The following is a 15,422-nucleotide window of genomic DNA, read 5'->3' on the forward strand; positions in this document are numbered from 1 at the left end:
GTTTGGTACCTTCAGGAATACAGACCCACGTGGTAGGTCCATGGTCATTTGGAATCAGGAAGCAGAATCTTGTTGGAAGGGATTTATCTCAGAGATCATTTCCTCCAATATCCACCTATGGAGCAGATTCATGACATGTTTGAATCAGAATCTAAACAACCATTCTGATAAGGATTCTGTGGCCCTTAATGTAGTTGTAGAATCCAAGCTGATCTTTCACTACTTGTTCTTAGAAGCTGCATGAAATATTTCAAGTAGATAATCTCCATTTGTCCTTAGGATAAAGTCCAAGGTCTTTTGCACCCATACTTATCAAGTACCTGTGGTTATTACCTTTGTAGAAGAAACTTCATCACTTGCCTTTACAGTGCATAACTAAGGCTCCTTCCACATTATTTTGCAACTCCTATAGTCAGCATATTGGAAGTTTTAATACAAGCAAAACCTAGAAGCTATACATTTTTAAATAGTTCCTACATTCATATACATAGGCTTAACTTATTAAATAACTTGTTATAAGAGATCTTGTAAAAATTACTAAGCATCAAATATTTACTAATGTATCCTATACAAAGCTCTGTGACAGTATAAGGAAGTAGTAATGATGAGCTGGTGGGGGAGACATGGCAGAAGTAGTAGAAAAGTGAAGGGCCAGATAAGGGATAACTGATAAGGTGATAACAGTTGTGGTGTTGGATGAGTGTGCGTTTGGCTCAGTGCTCTGAAAGCAGAGACAGGCAGGACCCTTGCAGGCTGGGGAGATTTGCCAAGGTTTTGGACTTTGAGCATTGGGAGTGCTTCTTTATGCCAATTATGACTTTGATTTATTTATTTATGCATACAGAACTGGGGGGTAGGTCAGAGGTGCAGAAGTGGTGAGAAGATTCACCAGAGACAGATTGGGAAGCAGACAGGCAAATTGATAAAGTACACTGCTGAGGGAGCAGCGGGCCAGTCAGAAGAGGTCTGCCATGCCACATGGGTCACCTTCCTGACCAGGGATTAAACTTGTGCTGTAGTGGTTATGGCTAGCTTCATAGTGTTGCACTTTAACCCATTACGCCACCGGGGAGGGACCCCTCTCTGACAACTTATTTGAAAAGCAGATTCTCAATCAGTGGGTTTAGGGTCAGACCATGGATTCTGCATTTCTAACATGCTGTTAATCTGTGAACCTCACCTTGCATAGCAAGGGATTGGAAGAGTAGGTGAAAAACAGGGAATATTTAATTAAAAAATAGTAAATGACATTCTTATTATGTAACTATTGCAGAGCTTTGCATAGCATCTTGAAGGCGTGAAAGTCATAGTTCCCAAAAGTGCAGGATTCCACAGGGCATCACACAGATTCAGGTGTTCAGAGAAGAAATCTGCCATTGGTTGGGCTTTTAGAAAATTTCATTGTAAGGTACATAGTGTCATGTTTCATTGACTATTATACTACTTTAAAGATCTTGAGATGCTTAAATTAAAATAGTGTAATTTCTGTGTTTATCGATCTAAGCAGTCACTATTGAGCAAAAAATTACTTTTTTTTCCAGCAGGAGGGTCTCAGCACTACACATTTCTTGGTTTGCTTCTTCAATTCATAAGCCTGGCTTGCCTTGAATTACCTGTGGAACATAACAGAATACTGCTTCTGTGTTAGACTAATGAAATCAGAATCTCTGAGCTGGCGCTTGGGAGAATGGTACTTTTAAAAGGGCTCAGGGATTCAAATATGCTCTAGGATTGAGATCCACTGGGTTCACTAACCCAATTGTCTAGCACTAAAATAAAATTTTGGAACTGGTGGTTTTGAGTAGCATTCTGAGGGCTTGACAGGACTGAAACCAGCGTTGAGAGTCTGTGAGCTAAGATGCAGAATCCTGGACTGCACCTCCGAGGGCTGAGGAGTTCACCAGGGAAGCATCACACAGGCGGGGGTGGTGTTAGAGGTGTGTGACACTGGGAGCCGGGTAACCAGGGAAGCGGGTGAGGTAACCAGAGGCTCGGATGTGGGAGCAGTTGCTAGGGAGAGGCAAGGCAGCCTGCCACATGGTGCGTATGGCTGCCAGGCACAGCACTGTCTTTATCAGGCCACGCTTGCTCTTGCCACACGGTCTCAGAAAGGAATTCCAGGCAGGCAGTACAGAGCATGGAGACTTTTGATGTGGACAGGGCGCTTGGAGATGGGAGCTGAGGAGGGAGAACAAGAGAAGCTTCCAAGGGATTCTTAATGTGAGCTCCTATAGCCAAGTGATCAGGAGGAGATGCCGAATGCACATGCCACATACTTCCTGTTCCTCTCTAGTGGCACTCTGGTGAAGGCCACACTCAGTGCCAAAGTCATCCTAATCTGTGATCTGTCTTAAAATGCATAACTTGACTCAGATTCTTGCCAGATGCTTATATTAAATATAAGTCTATGGTGGAAGGCTTTGCTGAAGATGTTTCCTAGGTTTTAATGAGCTTCCTGTTAGAAAGTACCAAGATGGGCCCTCTCTGGTGGTGCAACAGATTAAAGTGCAGCACTATGAAGCTCTTCACAGCCACTACAGGACAAGTTCGATCCCCTGCCAGGGAGGTGACCCACATAGCGCAGCAGACCTCTCCTGACCCGCCCACTGCTCCCCTCAGCAGTGTATTTCAGTTAACCTGCCTGTTCTGTGCCCCACTTGTCTCTGGTGAATCCTATTGCCCTCCGCACCTCCGGCCTGTACCCCAGTTCTGTATGAATAAATAAATCTTAAAAAAAATACCAAGATGGGATGGAGCTGGAAAAGATCATGCTTAGTGAGATAAGCCAGAAAGAGAAAGAAAAATACCGGATGGTTTCACTCATAGCAGGAGTATAATGGACCAGGCAAGAAAATAACAAAAATAATGAACAACCATATACCAGAGACATTCTGTGGGGGCGGAGTGGGGAATGGGATCAAAAATGGGGGTGGGGGGGAGGAAGGGAGGGAAATGCATGTGACTATGGTGGTGGCACAGGGGTGATCTGGTGATGGGAAACCCACGGGGATTACAATCGAGATGGAAAAAAAAAATGTGCAAAATGATGTAAAAATAAACTTTGTAATAAAAAAAAATACCAAGATGAGTGACTTTGGTACTGAAACAAATCTTTCAAAATATAGTGAATAAAGATGGCACAGTGTAATTGTTTGCTTTTTAGATCTGAAAAAAAAAAACCCCACAAACCTTTTTTCATATAGACATAAGTTTAGATTTCTCAAGGACTTATGTCAGTGAGCATTTAAAGTTGTTAACATCTGCTAATGGCAACACCCTTGAAGTGAAGTTTGGGGCCCTCCCTCTACTCCAGACGGCTTTGCGTGTGTGGTGATGATGATGGCTTGCTGGAGAAAGGGTACCATTGCTATGAAGCAGATTAAGTGCGGTGGTTCTGTTCTGTCCTGAGTAGAACAAACAGAAAAGAAAGGCACTGTCTGTGTTGGGGAGGTGTTAGGAAAACAAAATTATCTGCTCTTGCTTTGAGACCGAAATAGGCGCAGGGGAGAATGTTCTTATTCTTGGAGGAAGGTCCTGGCTTGTAAAATTTGGCAGAGGTTGTTTTAAGTCCTGCTAATGTGGACCCTCAGCTCTGCCATCTTTTAGGGCAGAAAGAAAATCGTGCCTGAGACTTCAGGAGGGGAGTGGCCAGACCTGAACTGCTAGGTCCCTGCCTCTTCCCTGGCTGTGTAGGAGGCACCCGGGGGCTGGATCACAAGCACAGCCTCCCTGGGGGTGGGTGGGGGCTGGAGGTGAGGGTGACAGGGCTGGAACAGTGAGGCATCTGTAGGGGAGGCTGGTTTGGTAAAATATCTGTAAGGATGGGGAAAGAAATGGGGGACAATTTGTCAAATCACTGTATTCGAACTTTACTATTCAATGTAAGGCCAGCTGTAAACTCAATAGTTCCCTGGTTGTGAAGTTTTGTTATTATTATTATTTTAAATTAAAGCCTCCCACAATTGGGAAGACATAGCATTTAAAGCAATTACTTAACAGAATGTTTCAAAGGTTAGAATCGATAGCTTATTTTAGAAGCTAGTGCTTCTACCATGCAGGCCCAGAAAAAGCCAGCTGCAGTTTTGATCTGTTGTCAAAACTCTCTCTTCTACTTTTATTGAAGCATCTGATTCTCTTATTAAAATACATTACCTGGCATAAGGCATAGGTGACTGATAACATGTCTAGTGCTCTTTCGCTAGGGTTCACTTTTAATAGGAATCCAAGCCTCACACCACAGGTTAATTCCAAATCTGACTAAGGGAGTGTGTGTGTTTGGGGGGGGGATGTGGGGGGTGCTTTAGCTACCCAAGCTTCCTATTCTAATTAATCGGAAAACTCCTCAAAGGGCAGTTGCAGGGGAGCACGTACAACTTGCGCCAGAGTCTGAAGATGCCCAGCCTTCTCTGGTTCTTCTTGTGACAAGGGTGAACACATGTCTATTTCCTTCCCGCCCCCAGAACTTTGGGAGATGTGTATCTTTTCAAGTAGCAAGTCCAGCAACCCCTCCCTACCTAAAGTGAGACCATGGAACATATTCCTTCGAAAACGGAACAAATTTGGGGCTTTGGGGAATGTGTAACCTTCTGAAGTTGTAGGCTGATATTTTTGCTTATTTTTTAAAGAAGAGGATTGATTGGGTTCATTAGATGCTCTAAAGGAACCTGAAACACCCTTCCTTCTCCAGCTACCCCCTGTGAACATCACAGATGCTCCAGGATAGCATTTCAGGAAGCAGGTAGCAGGTGGAAGAAATTATTTGAGCTCTCCGGGGTCTTTGTGGAGACATAACTCACACGGGTCAACGGTCAGGTCCTGTCAGGACCTGCCGGCGCACAGTCATCCATTAAAGTCCTTCTGCAGTTGTGTTCCCTGTCGAGTGTAGACTCAGCATTAACACCGTGAGCCTCTTAATTGAGCCTTGCAGCAGCCCTGGGAATCCCAAGATTGATGTCTGAATTATTCAGCACTCTTTCAGATGCAAGTTAGTTTAAACTGAAGAGAATATTGGTTTACATAAATGGGACGTTTTGGGAGATGAAGGGGATTTCAGGGATGATTCAGCTGATATCACTGGGAATCACTTTCCTTTCGAACACAAAGTCTCAAGAGAGCAAGCTTTAGTTTTGTTAGTTTAGTAGCCACAATGGAAAGACTTTTCCTTTCTTTCTCCCAATCCCCCCATTCCCCAGCCTCCCCCAACCCCCAGGCCTTTCCTTCCCTCTGTTTTCCCTCCCTCCACTGGGTAGCTCCGGCATAAATCTTAGGGAGCAGCAATCCCAATGTGCTTCCCATGAACTCTGCACTGTGGCCAGTCAAGGAGGGCTCTGATTAGGCTTGGATGATATGTCCAGTCCTGGAAATGTCAGGAGTTGGATAACTTTTCTCGAAACATATGGACTTAAAATAGGAAAAGGATGGTTTTAAAAGGAAAAAATAGATCTGTTACTAAAAGAAAAAAGTGTCAGGTAGGCACAACCAGTGGCTGTCCACTTAAGTATGTAAAAGTATGATATACCCTTAATTCAGGTATGTTAGTAATTTTAGAGATGGAAGTGATTTAGAGCAACTTAGTCGATGGATTTACATTTCCTTGAAATAGGATGAAGAAAAGTCTGTACAGACATAACTTGTGTTATAGCACTTTGCAAATACTGCAGTTTCGACAAATTAAGGGTCTGTGGCAACCTTGTGTTGAGCAAATCCATTAGTGCCATTTTCCCGACAGCTTGAGCTGATTTTGTGTTTCTGTATCATATTCTGTTAATTTCCACAGTATTTCAAGCTTTTTCATTATTCTTATATCTGTCAGGGTGATCTATGATCAGTAGGCTTGGGTTTTACTATTGTAATTATTTTGTCCACGTAAGATGGTGAAATCTATCAATACATGTGTGTATGTTCTGACTGTGCCACCACCTGTTCTGCACGTCTTTCCCTTTCTGCAGACCTCCTTATTCCCTGAGATATGATAATACTGAAATTAAGTCAGTTAACAACTCTATGGTGGGTCTCTAGGTATTCAAGAGAAAGGAAGTGTCACAGGTCTCCGACTTTCAGCCAAAGACTAGAAATGATTATGCATGGCAAGAGGCATGTAGAAAGCCAACATAGGTTGAGCACTAGACCTTTTATCTCAGTCTAGTAAATGCAAAGGGAAGTTCTTGAAGGAAATTAAAAACATTATTCCTGTGAACACACAAATGATGAGAAAGCCTTACGACTGAAATGGACAAAGCTTTAGTGGTCTGGATAGAAGACCCAAGCAGTCGCAAATTAAGCCAAAGCCTAATTCATAACAATGCCCCAACTACCTTCAATTCTATGAAGGCTGAAAAAGGTGGGGAAACTGTATAAGAGAAGTTAGCAAAAGTTGGATCATAAAGTTAAAGAAAGGAAGCTATCACCATAACATGAGACTTCACGGTGAAGCAGCACTTAATGATTTAAAGCTACAGCACATTATTCAGGAGACCCAGCTAAAATATCAATGAAGGTGGCTACTCTAAAAATAGGTTAGTGTTATTAATGAAACAGTTTTGTATGGGAAGAAGATGCCATCTAGGACTTTCAGAACAAGAGCAGGGTTTCAAAATTTTGAAGGCGCCAGGGTGGCTCTTGGAGGGATGAAATTCGAAGTTCATTATCATTCCTAAAATCTTAGGATCCTTAAGAATTGTGCTGAATCTATCCTACTCATGCTCAATAAAGGAGACAGCCTCAGCTTGGGAGAGTGCTTCTATTTACACCATGGTTTACTAAAAATGTTATGCCTGCTGTTGAACTCTATTGCTCAGAAAAAAATGCCTTTCCAAATATCACTGATCGCTAACCATGTGCCTGGTGACTGAGAGTCCTGATGAAGATGTACTTGGAGGTCAATGTTGATTTCCGGTGTGCAAGCACAGCATTTAATCCGTAACCCCATGATCAAAGAGTCATTTTGACTTTCAAGTATTATTGACCACTTGTGCATTTCGTAAAGCTGCAGCTCCCTGGATAGTGATTCTTCTGATAGAGCTGGGTAAAGCAAATTGCAAACCTACTGGGATGTGCTCACCAGCCTAGATGCCATTAAGAACATATGTGATTCATGGAAAGAGGTCAAAATACCAACATTAACAGGAGTTGAAGAGGTTGATGCCACCCCTCCTGGATGAATTTGAGTTTAAAGATGTGACTGAATTGCTGCAACTCATGATAAAACTTTAACAGATAAGGAGTTATTTCTTATGAAGGTGCAAAGAAAGTAATTTATTGAGCCAGAAATCATTGCTGGTGAAAATGCTGTGGACACTGGTGAAATGACAAAAAAAGGATTTAGGATATTACATAAAACTAGTTGATAACACAGTGACAGGGTTTGAAGATGTTCTGTTGTGTGTAAAATGCCATAAATGTGATGAGCGTCATTGTCTTATTTTAAGAGCTGTAGAGCTATTCTGGCTGCCAGTAGTCACTGCCTGGACTGGTCAGGAGTCATTAGCACAACCAAGAACCTCCACCAGCACTAAGAGCTGTTCATTTTATTGCGGTGGTCTGGAAAGTGTCTCCGAGGTATACCTGGACATGTATATTGTGCATCCAGTTAGAGGGAGAATGTCTGCACTTCAACTTAGGCAGCTTCTCAACTGAGACATCCTGACTCCCCTCATTTGAAGATGAGGAAAATGAGAGCTCAGAAGCCCTATGTACCTTGCCCTAGGAGACACCAGGCCCAGCATTTATCATCCACTCCAGGGTATTCTAGCAGGAAACGAGTCTCTGGATACTCTGTTAAAAAATCCCTGATCAAATACATTTGGGAAACTATGCACAGAAACCACCTCTTGAGACTCACAGCACATTAAGGCATATTAGAAGCTCTGATTCTGATTCCACAGAAATATATTTAACTCTGTTTAACCCAGAAACCTATTTGAATACTTTTTTCATGAGCTACCACTAAAACACTTCAGAAAACTCAGCATTGTGGCACTTCGCCTGTTGGCTGTGTGGTGTCCCTTGGGTCCCAGTTAGGAATCCAGGACACCAAGTTCTCAGTGCTGTGTGCTCCTATTTATCTTGTTCAGTTTCAGAGATTCAGGACACAGTCACTTTCTAGTGTATGGTAGTTTCTCCCCACTGTGCTCTCCTGCATTTTATCATGCCTCATTGGCTACAGCCAAGCATTTATACTGCTGCCTCTCAGCTGGGAGGGGAAGGATGTCACAGTTCAGTGCTCCTGGGGCCATGTTCCCAGGATATAAGTGTCCGTTGAGTTCTGTTCACGCTTGTGTGCTAGAAGCTGGTTCTTCTCTGTTCCCTTTCTACCTGCTATCTGCTTCCTCCAAGACCCCTTCACCTTGCATCATCCCCCACTTCTGCTACCCATTCTCTAGAACTTCCTCTGCCATTTTCCTGTGGGAGGATAAGTTAGCTACATAAACTGTGAGCTTACAGGTAGAATTGTCCATGCCTTGGCAATATTTATTGAAAGGAAACCATGTTTAGGGCCCTCCCTGGTGGTGCAACGGGTTAAAGCACAGCACTAAGAAGCTAAATCCACTTCCCCATGAGTTCGATTTCCACCTGCCCCGGAGGTGACCAACATGGCACAGCAGAGCTTTCCTGACCCGCCCACTGCTTCCCTCAGCAGTATACTTTGTTGATCTGCCTGTTCTGCTTCCCATTCTGTTTCTGGTGAATCATCTTACTGCTCCAGCACCTCTCACTTATACCCCAGTTCTGCATGCATAAATAAAAAAATAAAAATAAGTAAGTCTCAAAAAAAAGAGAGAGAGAGAGAGAGAGAGAGAGAGAGAGAGAGAAACCATGTTTAAATATATCTGCGCTGTTCACACCTGTGTTGTTCCAGGGTCAATGACATGTTTAACCCCCAAGGGTTTGACAGTGCTCACAATATCACCGAGAACCAGACAAACATGACTAGTTGGATTTGTCCCCTTGGGACAGCCCCCCCCCCCCACCAGTGGCCAGCAGGGAATATGGCTCAGGATGGGCTCCGCCTGCAAAGTGCTCTGCTTTTCTCAAAGGTAGTGGGAGGGTAGAGTGTCCTTAACTTAAGAATGATGCAGATGGTGATGCATAGGCCCTGAGGTCAATGGGGAGCCCTCCCCGCCTTAAAGCAGACTGTGCGAAGCTTGGAGGCAGGCTGCAGCCTGAGGTGGGCTGCCTGCTATGCAGCCATCTCTGTTTTTCTAGTTGGAGTTTCTAGAGGGAGAGAAAGGAGCTCACTGTTGCGGGCATACAGAGACAGTGCTTGCAGATCCAATTTTCTGAAGACTGTTGGGCCACCACCAGAGTCCAGAATTGCTCTCAGTTTCCTAGCTCTTCTTGATGTGGTTCAGCTTGAGCCCGCATTATACACCCATGGCTTCTGTTCACACCTATGCGTGCTGCCCACGTTCCTTCCTGTGGCTGTCTGTCCCACGGAGGAGCTCGGGGCCTGCACATCCCCTTCCCTGCAGTTCATACCAAGAAGTTATGACAAATGTATTGCCCTTCCCAAGGGTTCTTAACATTTCAAGTAAGGACTTGGCTTGCAGACTTGTGAGAGGCTTTGCGTCCTAAGGCAAGTAAGGGATAATTAGGTAGTTTCAGAGACTTCAGGAGCATGAAGGGAGGCTTCAGAGATAAGGCAACAAACTCCAAAGGGGACTCATCAAAGACCCCAGCGCTTAGGAGCAAGGACATTCTAGAACAATAAAGAAAAAGGACTCTAAGGGCTGGGGCAGAGACTCAGTTCTGGGCACAGAGACAGCAAGACAGTGGATGAGACCTCTGAGAACTAACCAACCACAAAGAGACTGGTGGAGCCCTAGAATAATGAGGGAAAGAAGGTCTATATTTCCCGAGGCACAACTCCACTTCCCCTCCCTGACCTGGTTTCACAGGCCCGAGAGTCCCACTTTATTTCCGGTCCTTTTCTCCTCAATAAACTTTTTTTTTCCCTCTAAATAATTTTGACTCTTCTCTTGCTTGCCTGAGCTTCTGTGAAGTTCCTGCTGCAGCTTCCATGGTGGTCTAGTGGCCGGGACTGTGCTCTGCCGCTGCAGCCTGGATCCATTCCTGGCTGGAAGATGAGGCACGAAAGCCTGGCATTTTGGTATCAGCTTTCCTTTTGGTGAAATAAAATTCCTTATTTCTATCTCTGCCATATTTTTATAGATTGTGCCTGTTTGATGGAAAGAGCATGGAGATTGTAAAGCAACTTCTATGTGGTTATAATCTTCGAGTTAAGGAAAGTTATTAAGAGGGAAAGGAAGGGAAGAGTAGCTGGTGACTGCAGGGCTGGTGATATGAGACACGGACTGGAGGTGACAGAGACAGGGGGTTTGAAAAGGGCAAGACTGGAAAAGCATCAATGACCAGTGCAGAAATGGAAAGATGGAGCGGAGTTAGGGTTTCTAAGTTAGGAACTTGTATTTCCCTGGATGGGTGTATTACATATAGCCCAAATTCCAGGAACTGTGGTCAAGTGGAGATTGTACTCTCAATAGCTGGCTGGAGAGTTCACTATGGAAGCAGGGCAGTTGGCTGCCCCCTACAGAAAACTAGGAAAGGTGGTATAGGTAGAATTGCACCCCCACCCCAAAATGAAAAGATAGGATGACATTCTGTTCCCCAGTCTCTCAAAACATTATCTTATTTTGAAATAGTCTTCGAAAAGTTAATCAGATGAAAGTAGAATCATAAGGGTGGCCCCTACCCAATAGGACTGATATCCTTAAACACACACACACACACACACATGCACACACAACAAAAAAGAAAATTTGGGTGCAGAGAGAAGGCAGAGGGAAGGCTTTGTGAAAAGACACAGGGAGAATGATGTGTGGTGATGGAGACAGAGGCTAAAACTATGTGCCATAAGACAAATGATATCTGGGGCTACCAGAAACTGGAGGTGGTAGGGAAGGATCCATTCTCTATAGGTTTTAGAGAAAACAAGACCCAGTGGATACCTTGACTTTGTACTTGTTGTCTACAGAACTGTGAGACAATATATTTCTGATGTTCTAAGTCCTACATTTTGTCTTCTTTGTTAAAGAAGCCCTAGAAACTGATATAAAAGGAGAAGGGAATTACAAGGCATTTGCTGAGAGGTCCTTTGTCCCAGGCACTGTGATAAGGGCATTTGCATTCAGTGTTTCTTTTTATCTTCCCAGAAACCTGGTAAAAGACATTGTTATGATACTGAGGTTAAGGAATTGCTCAAGGATATATTACTAGCACCCCTTTTGAGCCTGGGTTTCAAGCCAAAATTTGACTTCTCCGGCTACACACAGCTCTCAATCCCTTGGGCAGCACTGATGGATTGCTGGTTAAACTGGAGAAGTTTTCAATTTGGGGTTCCCTCTGGAGACTTGGTCTCAGACTTTGGTTCATAATCATGGCAATGCTCATTGAAGTCTCCCATATTCAATGAAAATGGTCACCTGCTCTGTGACACTGGTTTCGCTGTCTCTGTTGTATCTCATTACAATTTTTCACATCTATCTCTACCCATCTCTGTGTTCAACATCTCCTGAAATAGCTGCTAGCCTGGGGCAGGCTGTATGAATTTCAGGAAGTGACTAGGCAAAGAAAATTTCAGTTTGAGTGGCATGAAGATAAACTATTATTATCGTGGATCTCTCTAATAGCTTTGTTATTCTTCATACTAATGCCTAAACTTCTGGGCTCCTATTTCAGTTATTGGAAAGTCTAACCTGGGATGAAAGGGTCAAAAATCAGCAGCTTCATTAACTTCATAAAAAAAATAATTTGGTTTATTGCCTTGAGTCTCACTTTTTTCTCAGAATGATACCCAGCAAGTTGAATGAGATGGCCCTCATTTGCATACACATGTCAATTAACAGCCTTTAATCTCACAGTTTAAAGTTGACTAAGGAAAGTTTAAACACAATGGAGTAGTGACTCTGAATTTTAAAGGTACAGAGTGAAAGGTAGATGTCAGGATAGAAAGAAAACCCAAAGTTCACACATGCAAGATGTCAGTGTCTGATCGGGAGAGAGAAACTGCATAGAAATATATGAAAAATATTAAAGGATACAAAGAAGAGTTTCCGACAATGATAGAAGTTCATGTGGTATGTGACGTGCTGGATTATGAAGGTGATTCTTTAGAATTTAAGAATGAAGTCATTTGGTGGCTATGGTTGGTGATGGCGATGGGATCAGAGCTGATCAAGATGTACGAACTAGATAGGTGGAGTGGATGGTGGGAGGCCCTTCAAGGACAGGAAATGGATAATAAAGCCCAGGGTGGAACTTGTGCTTGTTCTCAGGATGGGGAACAAGAGCCCACTGGTGTGGTCATAGGAGGATAGAGAAATTTTCAGGGTGAAAGGAGAATTCCCCAAAGCCTGAAGAGACCCTGTTGTAGAAAAGTTTGAATGTTAGTATGATGAGTTTGCTCCTTTTCCTGCAGGCAGTGTGTCCTCTTGGTACTTTTGAGGGTTTTTAACCTACATAATCGAACTTCCTTTTTTCCTTTTAAAAATGAGTTAAGTTTAGTGTATAACACTGTGTAGATTTCAGGTCTATGCAGAGTCTCCCCTCAGCAAGTGTAGCATCACACCCAACACCCAATGACCACTCACACTCAGCATGTCTGACCGGCCAGTCTGCCTCCTTCTAGTTCTTCTTCACCCTCTTTCCCCTCTGGTAACCACAAGCCGTTGTCTGGGCAGAAGGGTTTGCCTTTGTTTTGTTTATTCCTTCCTCCCCCACAGGTTTTCCCTCCAGTACATCACTTACACATCCAGTCTTGTCTGCTTCTTGGAGGACCCAAGCCAGCCTGTCTGGGCTTTGTAGCTATATAGTACAGCTTTGAGCCTTTCATGCTGTATATCCTGAGAAGCTCAGCTGCCTCCCTATGATTTCTGTAAATTCCTGAAGGTTTATGTTTTTGTCCTTGCCTCAGGTTGTAAGCCCCGGAAGACCCATCCAGTTCTGTTTCATTTCCCAAGGATCTGCTCTTCCCTCTGCTTCATCTCAACTCCTCCATGAAACTCACTTTCCTTGATTTGGTCTCAAACCACTTATCACAAATCTTTTGTGTGTGTATCAGGCTTTACTTAAGTCTTTTCACATCTCAGAAATGGAAACAACTTGAACATAAAGATGACTTATCTTATTTTAGATATCTTTCAGTCCCTGCCAGCAGGAATCTCTCACTGACCACAATTTTCTTAGCACTAAAATCATTTAAAATGATTCTTGACAGCCTTTCCCCACTCATCCAGCTTATTTTTCACTGCTTACCCTTGTTCCCAAAAGCATGCATTCCTCTCATGCTGCCTTTCTATTTACAGTCAGAGTCTTTGAGACTCATCTTTCTTACCAAAATTTACCTATCAAGGCATTTCCTATACAAAAACAATATCTTTGCTAAATAGGCTTCTGCTGTCAGAAATAAAATACAAACTATGTAGGCACTGGGATGGGGAAGCCGAGGGTGTCCTCCATGAAGGGGGATCAGATTTGGATAGGAGTAGATGTGGTGAGGTGTATGACAAGCAGAAAGCTCCAGTAGGAGCCTACTGACTGTAGCTCACCAGGGGGTGATGGTGGTGGCTGCGTAGGTCCAGGAGAGGAATAAAAATGACTCACTCAAGAAGCCACCAATCTGAAAAACAAACAAGTAAAATCATTGCTATCCAAAGGCCTGATGCTTATGGGCCATAAGCACCAGGTACTGTTCTGTGTGGTTTCTAGGTAACTCAGGGCATCTGTACCACAGGAAGTTTTGTGAATCCTGACTTCCAGAAGAGGAGAATGAGGGTCATGGTGAGTGATGAAGCAACGTGTCAAAGTCAGCGTGCTCGTAAATGGTAGACCAGGATTTGGACATGGATGGCTCCAGGCCTGTTTGCGTTGGTCAGAGTCGTCATCTTAGAATCTGGCACACTAATCTCTTCCTTGACCTCACATGGTGAGCTAGTAGCAGCATTACTAGAAGAGACAACAGTCACTTATTTATCGGAGGCCAAGGCTGTTTAGTTAAGCCACTGCAGTGAATGGCACGATGCCATAACTAGGGAAATGACAGGTATTTCTGTTGTTAACTCTCACACATCTTTCAATGCCCACATCCAGTTCATCTCATAAACCACTTACCATTTTTCTTTCTGAACTACAAAAAAAATGTCTTCACTATAGGGTGTCATCTTTACCTTCAATTAAAACAGAAGAAGGATATATGGGGTCAAAAAGCACATTTTTATTCTTTTTAAGTTCTTCTCTGTATGCATTGTGGGATAAAATAACTAAAATGACAAGAGATGGTTGAAATATGAGTCTTTGGATTGATTTCTATGTCCTATTTCTAAAGCAAGCTTGAAACCGTCCATATTCAAGACGATTTCCTTTCCCAAAATGTACAGCTTCTTAAAAGATTACAAGCCATTGACATAAAATTACTTATAAGTGTCAAATTATTTTAAAAGTAAAAAAGACTTCCAATTTATAAATCTCCTGTGCTAGTCTCACAAAGCCTGATTTATTCTCCCTGAAGAGCTCAGCAAACCACAAATGCAATAAAATGTGAATATCCGAAGTGCGAAGTGGAATCAGGATAACAGGCCTTGGTCTGGGATGCGTGATAGACTGACCCATTTTAACATAAGCTTTTTGTATTCTTTATTTACAATCACTTAAGTCTAATTGCTTTAGAAGTTAAAGGCAAATTCTGACTTATGTAGACAATCTAGGGAAAGTTTCTGCGCATTTTGATGGAGACTTATAGTCAGGGTCTAGGTTTCTTCTGGAGGAAAGCCCATTCTATTATAAAGGCATTTCCACAGTTCTTATCTTTGTTATTCTTCTGTAAGGGTGGAGGAAAATTTCCTTCTGCTTTTCCAAATTCTTCTCTGGCTAGCCCAGTCGTCAAAACATCATACAGATTCTCAGAAGAAAAAGATCGATTTCATTACCCCTGCATGGAAACTCTCCATAGAGAATGAAGATTGCATGTTCGGCAGGGAAGACACGGCATATTTCCTGAGCTAAGGAACTGGATTAGGAGTCTAGAACTTCAAGGAGCAAGGAGGAGGGACTCAAGTGACAGAATGACTGCTTCGAGAGTGCAACACATTTTGCACCGACCCTGCTTAGCAGGCTTGACAAGGGGACACAGTCTTCCAGGGAAGGTAGAGACATGCAGCTGGCTTACCAAGGGGAACCAGGCTCTTTGCTCTAGCTTCTTCCATGCCAGTCAGACTCAACATCATCAGGGAAACCAATATTCCAGCACCCATGTGAAGATGTTGACTTTACCACCGTTCCAAGTGGGTGCTGAATGTGGTGAATTATGGTGCAGAGATGACTGGTTCTTGTTGTGAGGACAGGCGATGCTCCTGTTTGCTAACAGGCATTTATCCATGAGACAGGTGTCTCTTGTAGTTTCTGAGCCT

Source organism: Condylura cristata, unplaced genomic scaffold, assembly GCF_000260355.1.
Source record: "Condylura cristata isolate star-nosed mole 26May11 unplaced genomic scaffold, ConCri1.0 scaffold00010, whole genome shotgun sequence".
NCBI classification, from domain to species: domain Eukaryota; kingdom Metazoa; phylum Chordata; class Mammalia; order Eulipotyphla; family Talpidae; genus Condylura; species Condylura cristata.